Source organism: Pan paniscus, chromosome 13 (genome assembly GCF_029289425.2).
Source record: "Pan paniscus chromosome 13, NHGRI_mPanPan1-v2.0_pri, whole genome shotgun sequence".
NCBI lineage: Eukaryota > Metazoa > Chordata > Mammalia > Primates > Hominidae > Pan > Pan paniscus.
In genome coordinates this window covers 117,212,655-117,225,448 of record NC_073262.2, presented here as the reverse complement: position 1 = coordinate 117,225,448, position 12,794 = coordinate 117,212,655, and positions in this window count along the sequence as shown.

Here is a 12,794-nt window from a genome sequence, read left to right as displayed (position 1 = left end):
TCGGAAGCTAAAAATCCTTTTTTTTAATTGGATTGAACTGGGTTTCTGTTATGTGAATACAAAACAGTCCTCTCACACACAGTTCTCTGGTCATCATTCCTATGAAATTTAAAAGGAGAAAATTGTAAATAGAGTTCCCCAAAAGTATATCTGTATCAAAGAGTCCAATGCATTGTTCTCTGCAGTAAAATTCACAAGAATTCTAAGGCCCAAGGGTTCCTGAGGCAGGAAGGAGCTGAGAGTTTCTCACTTTAAAAAAGAAAAACTTGGAAATTTGAAATGTGTTTCTGAGAAAGTGGGAACGTTAGCACTCTGTTCTGTATCTGAATGTTTTCATTTACAACCAAGATATGAGTTAAACAAAAAATGAGAGACAAACATTTCTTTTTTGCAAAATTTATAAATCGATTATTCTGTAGGATGCCCAATATTTTACAGAGGAGACAGATGGAATGGTTGACAAATGGAAATAAAATATTTGTAAGTAGAGTAGTGCCCCCTTATTCACAGGTGGTACATTCCAAGACCCCTAGTGGGTGCCTGAAACTGAAGATGTTGTTGAGCTCTATATGGAATGTTTTTTTTCCATACATACATACTTATAAAGTTTAATTTCTAAATTAAGCCCAGTAAAAGATTAACATCAATAACTAATAATCAACTGTAACAATACAATGACAGTCAATCTGATGACCAGGATGGCTACTGAGTGACGGAAGAGTGGGTAGCATACACAGCAGGGAGACATTGGCTAAAGGATGACTCATATACCAGATGGGACAGAACAGGCTCATGGAAGGTTGCATCAAGGTACTCATAATGGCATGCAATTTAAAATTTGTAAGTTGTTTATATCTGGAATTTCCCATTTAACATTTTTGAACTGCGTTGACCATGGGTAACTGAAATTGTGAAAAGTGAAACCTCAGATAAGGAGACACTACTGTCATGATTATTCACTGGAAATGTATTTGGAACTATTTTAATACGAAAGTTCATTTAATTAGGTGGAAAACAAGTGTTCACATGAGAATATTATTGTAACCCCAGGCTGCAGTATCTTCATATCTTTTATTTGAGTTTACCGTTCTCTTTCTTTGGTTTGTGTTGACTGTTTGAGTCTGTTAAGATTTTTATTTTTTTTAAGTGTTAATCACTTGGTCATGGAAGTCTGGAATAACATGAGAAGGGCTGTTTGAACTGGGATAAAGGTAGCCTTCCATTGCCTCTTTCCTGCTCTTAGATGACCATTTCTGGGACTGAAAATAGAAGTCATGTCTTTTGAATAGCCAGTACCCTGTTTTTTATTGGCTTCAGTTGTTCCCTGGGTCAGCGGGTATCAGCTAAGAGCAGTCTGTGTGTGGGAATGAGTGAGGCTAATTAGCTCTGATGGGAATCAAATGTAGGATCTTGGCCTTATTAGCATTATCCTCTATCCACCTGAGCAAACTGGAAGTAGAGCGACAAATGAGAAGTTGGCAGGTCCAGCCTTTATTTTGGCCACAGGCTTCACCAACACAGGTGTCATATTATATCTGAAAAGGAAGGAGTTGAAGTCAGTAACCTCATTCTGCCATTTCTCAGACCTGCCCACTAACTTTTGACCAGTTAGATAATGCCAGTAAGTTAAAGTCACTTTTAGTTGAGGATGAGCTTAACCTTTAAAGGCAATATTTTTTTCTTTTTATGTATTTTAGGTATCGACTATAATACTTTAGGTGTTGTAGATTGAATTGTGTTTCCCCAAAATTCTATGTAGGAATTCCAACCCCTAGCACCTCAAAATGGGACCACATTTTGAGATTGGGCCTTTATAGTTAAAACAAGGTAATTCAAGTAGGCCCTAATCCGACATGACTACTGTACTTAGAAATTTGCACACAGCTACTCACAGTGGAAAGATGATGGGAAGAGACAGAAGACAGCCAGCCGCAAGCCAAGGGGAGAGGTCTGGACCAAACTTCTCCCTCATGGCCCCCAGAAGGAACCAACTCTTCAGGAACCTCAATTTTGGATCTAGCCTCCAGAACTGTGAGGTAATACATTTCTGTTGTTTAAGCCACAGTGTGTGATGCGTTGTTATGGCAGTCCTAGCAAACTAATACAGAAAGCCAGTGTCTTAGGCCTTGTGCTTCAGGATATCTCATTCACCCTTTCTCTGCAAGGTAGTTATTACCTTCTCATCTAAAACTCAGGAGGCTTGCCTATGGACTCACAGCTGCCTGCTGCAAGAGATTGGATTTAACCTGTGTTTGACTCCAAGTTGAGTGGTTTTCACTTTTCCAAAAACAAATCCAGGAAGCTAAGGGAAATGCACTACTTTCCTTAAAAAGGAAAAATATGAACATTTTGAGTGTTATACGCAAAAAATAATGTTATAAACACCCATGTACCTGCCACCTAAATTTAATAAATGTTAACATATATTTCCCTTACATCTTCTTAAATAAATAAATGATTACAGATACTTCTCTTATGCTTCTGTCTGTAGATCATTCCGTTTTCTCCTCCATAAAGGCAAACACAGCCACTAATTTGATTTATATTCAGTTCCTATTTTAATATTTTCATGATACATTTATCCATAAATAATGTGGTATTCCGTGTGTTCTTATAAAACAGAATAAATGGTATCATACAATACATGTAATTCTATAACTTTTCACCTAGTATGGTTTTGAGCCTTATCCATGTGGACATAGATCTAGCTGGCCTACTTTAACTGCCCTGTCATATCCTGTGACATTTACTCTCTAGTAAAAATAACCTGCACAAAGTAATGCTGCAGCGGAAATTATTGAGTTTGTTCTGTGTGTGTGTGTGTGTGTGTGTGTGTGTGTGTGTTTTCCTTAGGTTACTATATGTAGAAACCAAATTGATTGGTCATGAGTAGGTATTTCTCCATTTTCAGTAAATATTGCCAAATTGATCCTGAAGTAAGTAATGCCAAATCACACTTTCACTTACAGTGTATGAGAATTAATGTTTTCCCACATTTTTGGTATTGTACACTTTAAGCTTTTGATTATCTGATGTAATTTTTAAATGTTTTTTATATTTATCTACTTAAACACAACACACACACACACACACACATATATATACATGTGTACACATAAATATATAGCCATAAAGCACATAATACTGCCTCCAGGTTTTAAAATTATATACTGAAGGTGTATACATTACATATTATACTATAACTTGCTTTTTTCACTCAATGTATTCATGAGATTTATTTAAATTAAGATGTATTGTTCTAGTTCGTTCACTTTCACCACAGTATAATAATCTACTGTATAAACATATCTCAATTTATTCATTCTCCTCTTGATGGATATTTAGGATGTTTCTGATTTTCTAGGACATCAGTCAATATTGCTGTGAACATGCTTATGTATGTCTCCTTTTACCTACACGTGAAGGTTCTTCATATGCCCAGCAGGGAAATCGCTGTCATAGGATGAATATGCCTTCAGTTGTACAGATAATGCCACATTGTTTTGAGTAGTTCTATTATCTTATAATCCTACCAGCAGATGAAGAAATTTCTCCTTATTTTATACTCTTGTCAACATTGGCTGTTGTTAATGTTTTCAGCTCGTGTGTATCTCATAGGTTGAAGCAATATCTCATTCTGAGTTAAAGTCAGTATATGCTGCCAAACTGGTAAATAGGCAAAGCAACACTGACTTGTAGCATTTGTCCATTTCCATTGTGTAAAACTTCCCACATGGCCAGTTTCAGGTTACCAACATGACAGCACTAATGTGGCAATGCTGACTTGGGAAGAGATGGGAATGATCAACTTTCCGATGATGGTTCAACCTTGCCTACTTTGGGATGCCAAATTTATGCTTAAATTTAAATTTAATTAAATTTACATTTCCCTGATTACACTGAATGTCTTTCCATATATTTTCCACTATTTATATTTCTTATTCTATGAAATTCATTATTCATTGATCTAAAATGTTTCCACTCCCGTAAATTAAATGTGTAAGTGGTTTACAGGTGTTTCAATCTGTTTCACTGGCATATTTACTTATTTATTCATCAATTTCACACTATTTCAAGTTACAGTGATAAAAATATCTCCCCATTCACCTTTTCCGTTCTTGTTCTTCATCAGAATCATTTGGTATTCCTGACAGAATGGCATAGTGGTGTCAAGGGCAGGGACACTGGAGGCAAATTGGGGAAGAATCTTCATTTTTTATTACTATTTGTTTGACCCTGTGTAAGTTTTTACTCTCTCTGTGCCTCTGTTTTCTCAGGTATAAAATGGAAATGATAGTGGAACCTATCTTACAGTTAAGGTTATTGTGGACATTAAAGGGTTGTTATTTTTAAAGTCCTTAGAATGGTGCCTGATCAACAGAAAATACTATTAAGTATTTGCTATTATTCCATAAATACCTTTAGAATCAACCCATCAGGTTTCCTAAAACATAATACTAGGATTTTCTTTTTTCTTTTTTAAAAATTTTTTTATTTCCATAGGTTATTGGAGATCAGGTGGTATTTGTATATGAGTAAGTTCTTTAGTGGTGATTTGTGAGATTTTGGTGCGTTCATCACCTGAGCAGTGTGCACTGCATCCTATTTGTAGTCTTTTATCCCTCACGCCCTTCCCACCCTTTCCCCTGAGTCTCCAAAGTCCATTGTGTCATTTTTACGCCTTTGCATCCTCATAGCTTAGCTCCCACTTATGAATGAGAATATACAATGTTTGGTTTTCCATTCCTGAGTTACCTCACTTAGAATAAGTCTCCAATTTCATCCAGGTCATTGCAAATGCCATTGATTCATTCCTTTTTATAGCTGAGTAGTATTCCATCATATATGTATGCCACAATTTCTTTTTTATTATTATTATTATACTTTAAGTTTTAGGGTACATGTGCACAATGTGCAGATTAGTTACATATGTATACATGTGCCATGCTGGTGTGCTGCACCCATTAACTCGTCATTTAGCATTAGGTATATCTCCTAATGCTATCCCTCCCCCCTCCCCCCAAATACTAGGATTTTCATTGAAATTTTATACATTAGCTTGGGGGACAATCACCGTCTTAATAATAGTGGGTTTTCCCTTGCACACAAATAGTATATTTCTACATGTATTTAAGTCCTCTTTACTTTTTTTTTTTTTTAGTAAGCCTTTAAAATTTTCTTCAAAAATTCATGTAGATCTTTTGTTATATCTCATACAAGGTACCTTTTGTTCTTCATCATTGTTGTGCCTTAAAATTCAGACATTCTCTTCTATATGAGTTTCAGACATTCTCTTCTATATGAGTTTCAGACGTTCTCTTCTATATGAGTTTCAGACGTTCTCTTCTATATGAGTTTCAGACGTTCTCTTCTATTTGAGTTTTAGACGTTCTCTTCTATATGAGTTTCAGACGTTCTCTTCTATTTGAGTTTCAGACGTTCTCTTCTATATGAGTTTCAGACGTTCTCTTCTATATGAGTTTCAGACGTTCTCTTCTATATGAGTTTCAGACGTTCTCTTCTATATGAGTTTCAGACGTTCTCTTCTATATGAGTTTCAGACGTTCTCTTCTATATGAGTTTCAGACGTTCTCTTCTATATGAGTTTCAGACGTTCTCTTCTATATGAGTTTCAGACGTTCTCTTCTATATGAGTTTCAGACGTTCTCTTCTATATGAGTTTCAGACGTTCTCTTCTATATGAGTTTCAGACGTTCTCTTCTATATGAGTTTTAGACTTTCTCTTCTATATGAGTTTTAGACTTTCTCTTCTATATGAGTTTTAGGGTCAGTTTAAATTTCAAAGAATTTGGAGGGAATTTTGATAAAAACTTTATTGAATTTGTAAACTAATTTTGGGGATACTTTTCTCATATTCCCTTTATGAACATGTTAATTTTTATTTAGAATTTTTAAAGTTCTTGATGACCATCATGCAAGACATGAGTGTTTTGCTTAAGTACCTTATATTTTCTGTTGTCATTATAAACGAGATTTTTATTGCCATTACATTTTCTATTTATGACTTGGGGAGAAATGCTATTAATTTTTACATGTTCATTCAGCTGCTGAACTGCGTAAGTTTTTATTATTTGATATTTTCTTGATTTTTCTATGTAGATAGTAACATCTGCAAATAATGACAATTGTGTCTCTTTTTTTGTACAACTCATGTGTTATTTCTTTTATCATTTTTTTGTTGACTAGGAACTCCAAGAAAATGTTGAACTATAGGAGTGGTAGAAGGTAATTGCGGATATTTCTTTTGGTAGTACACCAAAACTAACAGTTCATGGCAAGAAGAAATCTGAAATCATATCAATAAGTTATTCTGTTACACATGATATCCATTGGTGTATCTTGTACCACTTTGAATAGATCTTCTTCCTCTGCCTGATTTTGTAATACTATAGTGTGGAAAAAATTACATTCATTAAGATAAACACTGATCTTGTTAGAACAGTCTTGAAGTACTGTAAAGCTATCAAGCTCAGGGTGGTGAATACAAGTTTTGCAAAATTCGAATTTTCAAATTTTCACTTGAAAAGTTGAGTTTTATCATTGGCAAGAGATACTGCTAGCTGTCACTTGTTTTCCTTGAAGTGATAAGACTTGCTACATATATTCTTGAGAAAAATGTATGCAGAAAAACAAACTTTGATAGCTATAGTTTGTCCATCAGTCATTCTTACAAGTAAAAATCATGTTCCATGAAAAAAAGTGGTAGTTCGTTTTACAATTCAAACAATTGAACATAGCTTTTCCTTAAGGTAACTTGAGTACTTTAGTATGCAGCAGAAAGTACTTTATTTATAATTCCCATTTTGTCACACTGCATACTAAAAAGACATGTACTCGAGGATTGAGTTTTAATATAATTAATATCGTTTCATGAAGGTCATTCTTATGCAAAACTGGCTTTTGGGAGCTGAGTGAGGGGGTGGCATGTGTTTTCTGCAAGTGCATGTGAAAAATGCAGAACTCATGGCACATGAAACTTCATTCAAACTCTTGCACTTTGAGACCTGACAAAACTCTGGCATGGCTTCCAGTAGCATAACACCATGTCCCTAGGATGACCCCAGTCCCCCTTAAAATGCCTGCCTGAGAAAGTTCATGCTGCCAGAAAAGCTTACTATTTGTTCTAGCCAACACACACAGAATGATAGGCCTCTGACCTCCCTTTCTTAGTTCACTAACTAAAATGGGCTCAGGATTGTAAATACATAGCTCTTGCTGCTCACTGGGGGGCCATTCCTTTGAAATGCAGTCGTCAAAAAGGATAAGGCCTCTCTCTCCCAGTCTCTGTGGGAGGATAGAACCTTTACTTAGATAACTACCTGCTAGCAGACACAGCTGGCCTACTTACCTTCACACTGACTAACCCTTTGTACTTGTTCACTTCTCTGATTCTGCTGAGTCCCTACACTGACCCCTTCCTCATTCTCCTTTTAAAACACCCAAACCACCTCTGCCCAAATTGAAATAGAGCTTGACTGTTTCCCCTACTGTGAGTAGTCATTGAATAAAATTTGTTTTCACTGTTTTAATTAATGTCCAATTGTGTCTATCTCTGACACATAGCAGTGAAAAAGACCACTAGTATAATTTAGTGCTACTGCCTTGGTTTGAGCAGTTTTACCCACTGTTGCTTTTGTAATATCAGTGCAAATGTCAATACAATGAAAACAAAATAACTTCCTAGTATTATAAAAATAATTTTTAGGGCCAGGAGTGGTAGCTCACACCTGTAATCCCAGCACTTTGGGAGGCCAAGGCGGGCAGATCACCTGAGGTCAGGAGTTCGAGTCCACCCTGGCCAACATGATGAAACCCCATCTCTACTAAAAATATAAAAATTAGCTGGGTGTGGTGGCACACACCTGTAATTCCAGCTACTCAGGAGGCTGAGGCAGGAGAATCGCTTGAACCCAGGAGGTGGAGGTTGCCATGAGCTGAGATCATGCCACTGCACTCCAGCCTGGGCAACAGAGCAAGACTCCATCTCAAAAAAAAATTTTGACTTTGTATATCTTTTCTAGTCCCTTTATTTGAATTTTCAGTGTTTTATTTTGGGTGTTTTTCTTAAAATATGCTGAATTGAAAAACATCTTATTTAATCTTTTATTAGGTAATTTTAATCCTTTATATTTGTTGTTACTACTGGTTAATTAAAACATTTTACTTTCTATTACCATGTTATTTTCTCTTACTCTCCCCTACTCCCCTGTTATAACTTGGATTGATCTTTTTTCTCAATTTTTTTCCTCCTGGTTTAGAAGTTTGATATTTGATTCTAATTTTCATTTTATATATTTTCTAAGCAGTTTAATGTCATCGTCGTTACTATACCTTTTTACTTTTATACTTATTTCTCCCTGTTTTATTCCAGGTGAATATTTTCATATCTACATTCAAATTATTACTTTGGCTATATCTAGGAAATAACTTAAAACATACTGAACTTTTTATTTTAATAGCTAATTTTTGATTTCCAAGAATTCTAATTGGCTCTGTTTTCTTAGCCTATTCTTGATTCATATCTGACATCTTCGGTTTTATAGTTTTAGTTTTAGGTTTTTTTACAGATGTTATTAACTTCTTTGAGGATATAAAACATTTCTTCTTTAAAGTCATTTTAACATTTCCTGATTGAATTTACTTTCCTTAGCATTTCTGTGTTTCAAATGCTTAAAATTTTAGTTGGACAATTCCTTTTCACATTCTCTATACTTATTCTTTCCTGTCTATAGTCTGCAGACTCAGTATCTCCTATCTAGAGCCAGGCTTCATACTGATGCCTCTGCATTTGTGTCCCATGGTGATAATGAAAACAATACTGACCTAATCTTAAGCCTTCAAGCTTGGCTCGGGTCCTACTGGCATGGCTGTTTATGCTCTCTATAGTTCCCCTCCTGCTGGCAAGTATAGTTTCATATAAGCCAGTGTCTTGGGGATTGGCACAGGCTCTCCATTAAAATATATGCGTGTGTGTATATATGTATATATATATGTATATGTGTGTGTATATTATATATATACTATGAACAATTCTGGAATCTGGTTGATCTAGTGGCAATAGCCTTTCCTCACCTCTGTCTGTTCTATTGTATTACTAGCTCTTGTGCATGTTAATATACTGAAAAATATTCATGTTAAAATTTTTTAAAGTATCTAATCTATTAGTATTTGTGTGTGTGTGTGAGAGAGAGAGAGAGATAAGGTTGCAGCATTAATTCAAGGCACCATCTTGACTGGAAGCCTTTAGGCTATTTCTATAGTAAGTTCTATTAAATAAAAATGTCAACAAAAATGGTGATACAACAGAGATAGAGGCACTGGACTAATTAGTAAAATATTTAGAACAGAGACAATTATGCATATTGAATTCTCTGCAGCACTCGCCACAATGTCTTGCATATAATAAGCACTTAGTATCCATTAGATTCTTTGCATTTGCAGATTTGACACTTGTGGTTTTGAATTTTCCCAAGTGACCTCCAGAGGGCTCTGAAATTTTACTGCTCCCAGCATGTGCATCTCAATATGACTGTGGTTCTTCTTAATCAAGCAGTCTTTATTGTGCATCACTAAGTGCTTATAACTACAATTTTTGTATGTGTATAAAATAAGAGACATGGTTTTATAAAAATTTAGCAGTAAACTTAGGGGTTGAGAAGGAAAAGGAAACAGGTTATTTTCAATAGAATGTGATTTTGGAGAAAATCAAGATCCATGCAAAATGTTCTGGAATAGCAAATTTAAGGATATGTAGAGGACTCTGGAAGTATTGCTGATGAATGCCAAATGTCCACTATAAATATTTGACTTGAAGTAATTTGAATTCATTTTGGAATTTGCCTATGTGATACAATTCGAGAAACAATAAGATTGCACTGTCCCTACATTCCCAAATTATATTCATTGTGATATTTCATCTTGAGAGATTCATTACTTTGTGCCAAGTATTTCCCTTTTCCTGATGACATACCTTCACATTTATAAGCATCTGTTATTGTGAAGGGAGTGGGCCCATTATCATCAACACTTTTGGCTAAAGGTTTTCAGGTTCACTCACCCCACATTTATTGAACATCTCTTATGTGCCAGAGACTCTTCTAGGTACTATGGTTATTACAAGGATGAAATTTGGCTGTCTTGCAGGAGCTCAAAGTCCTGGGGAAAAATGGATAGGATGAAATATTAAAATATAATGTAATAAGTACTGTTCAAATGTATGAAAAAAGCTCTCCTCTGATAGCTTATAGCAGGACACAGTAAGTGATTCCAGGAGAAAAAGGAAAATATTCAGAGAGGAGATCATATTTGAGTCTGCGAAGTACCAGTAGGAATCTGCTTAGTAGGAAGAGATGGGAATGACTCTTCTCAGCATGCTGAGGCTTTCTGAGGATGCTAAATCCAGGTCTGGAAGGTAGAAAAATGGGGAGAGAAATAGGGCTCTGGGAAAAAGGTTGGGATGTCAAAGACAAAGTCTGTTTTATAAGAAAACTCTTTTTTTACAAATAACCCCATCAACAAGTGGGCGAAGGATATGAACAGACACTTCTCAAAAGAAGACATTTATGTAGCCAAAAGACACATGAAAAAATGCTCACCATCACTGGCCATCAGAGAAATGCAAATCCAAACCACAATGAGATACCATCTCACACCAGTTAGAATGGCAATCATTAAAAAGTCAGGAAACAACGGGTGCTGGAGAGGATGTGGAGAAATAGGAACACTTCTACACTGTTGGTGGGACTGTAAACTAGTTCAACCATTGTGGAAGTCAGTGTGGCGACTCCTCGGATCTAGAACTAGAAACACCATTTGACCCAGCCATCCCATTACTGGGTATATACCCAAAGGATTATAAATCATGCTGCTATAAAGACACATGCACACGTATGTTTATTGCGGCATTATTCACAATAGCAAAGACTTGGAACCAACCCAAATGTCCAACAACGACAGACTGGATTAAGAAAATGTGGCACACATACACCATGGAATACTATGCAGCCATAAAAAATGATGAGTTCCTGTCCTTTGTAGGGACATGGATGAAGCTGGAAAGCATCATTCTCAGCAAACTATCGCAAGGACAAAAAACCAAACACTGCATGTTCTCACTCATACGTGGGAATTGAACGATAACACATGGATACAGGAAGGGGAACATCACACACCTAAGCCTGTTGTGGGGTAGGGGGAGGGGGGAGGGATAGCATTAGGAGATATACCTAATGTTAAATGATGAGTTAATGGGTGCAGCACACCAACATGACACATGTATACATATGTTACCAACCTGCACATTGTGCACATGTACCCCAAAACTTAAAGTATAATAAAAAAAAATCTCAACCCAGAAAAAAGATTCTTAACATGACACTAGGCCCTATTTCTACCCTGAGTGAGACCTCAGTAATTTTTTTGTTTTCTATAGGATGCCTGGGGTAAAGATAATACTACTCTAGAAACTGGGAGGTACTCAGCTTCTAGACAAGTTTCGCCATGTATTACGTTATTGTGTGCTAGCTTTGTAACCTTTTGGAGCTTCAGTTCCCCCAATAAGATATACAATAACAGCCACTTTGTTACTATAGTGAGTTCATAGAATATAAAATTAAATAGCATATGTGAAAATTTGTTGAAATTGCAAAATACTGTACAAGTATATGATTAAGTATGAATGTTGTTCAGCAAGCTATTGAGTCTGACTAATGCAGGGATCACCGGAGATGATGTGTCCATGAAGGACAGGTGTGAGGCATGTGGGCTAGTAAAACAGTATAGGAGAATTTTTTCCCTGAGTACATTTTCTGGATTGCTTTTGATCTGCTGCCAGGGTGAGCTCTCACATACTACATTCATGGTCATCCCAACTCTGGTTCTACTCCAAATCTGCCATTTTGCAGATAGAGCTATGAAAGGGGATATGGCCACTGGTGGAGATATGCAAATCTATTTTTATGATAAAGAAGCAATCTAAGGGAATGCCACTTGGCCAGGAGGATCACGGGCATTACCTTTATACATAATGACTATTTTAGTCATGGATAAAAGTTATTTAAGCTGTTTCTTCTTTAGAAAGTACTTGTAAATTCAGCAGAAACTGGAACCCACATCTCCCATTACACTGTTGTCTATATTTTGGGAGAGACAGCATTTCTACTTTTGTTTCCTGTGCATGATACAAAATTAGCTAAAGACTAATAAGCCAAAGCAGTAACCTTGAATTTTGTGAAAGTTACAGAAAACGTAATGCCAGGAGTTATATATCTGCAACTGAAATTAGTCCCAGTGCACCCCTTCCACTCTGATTCTGGGCATGCCGATAAAATACCAGAAGACATGCAATACAACGAAAATTGGTTCTTTGGGTATCTGAGCGTCTTGACTTAGAAGAGGTTTAACCTTGGCCTCATGCTTCCTGAGGGGCCTGTTGCTGACACTGCTTAAGTGCTGGAACTACCAAGCAGCACACAGAATTTTTCATGTGAGTGAAATTAAAAATGAAACCTTCAAAGTCCTATTGATTCTAGACATGTTCTATATGCATTAAATTGAAACTAATGGACTGAAAAATGAACATTTCAGCATGTATAGGTAAGACTTATTTGTGTGAGAATATATTGCTCTCATACCCTTTATCCAGCAATATATGTATTTATCTACATTGATATGTAATGCTGAAGCATTCTGTTGAGTCTTTCAGAGATAACAGAATCAATTTTCACTCAGGTTACTTAAATGTTGCTCATCATTAATCTGTCATTAGCCTTTGA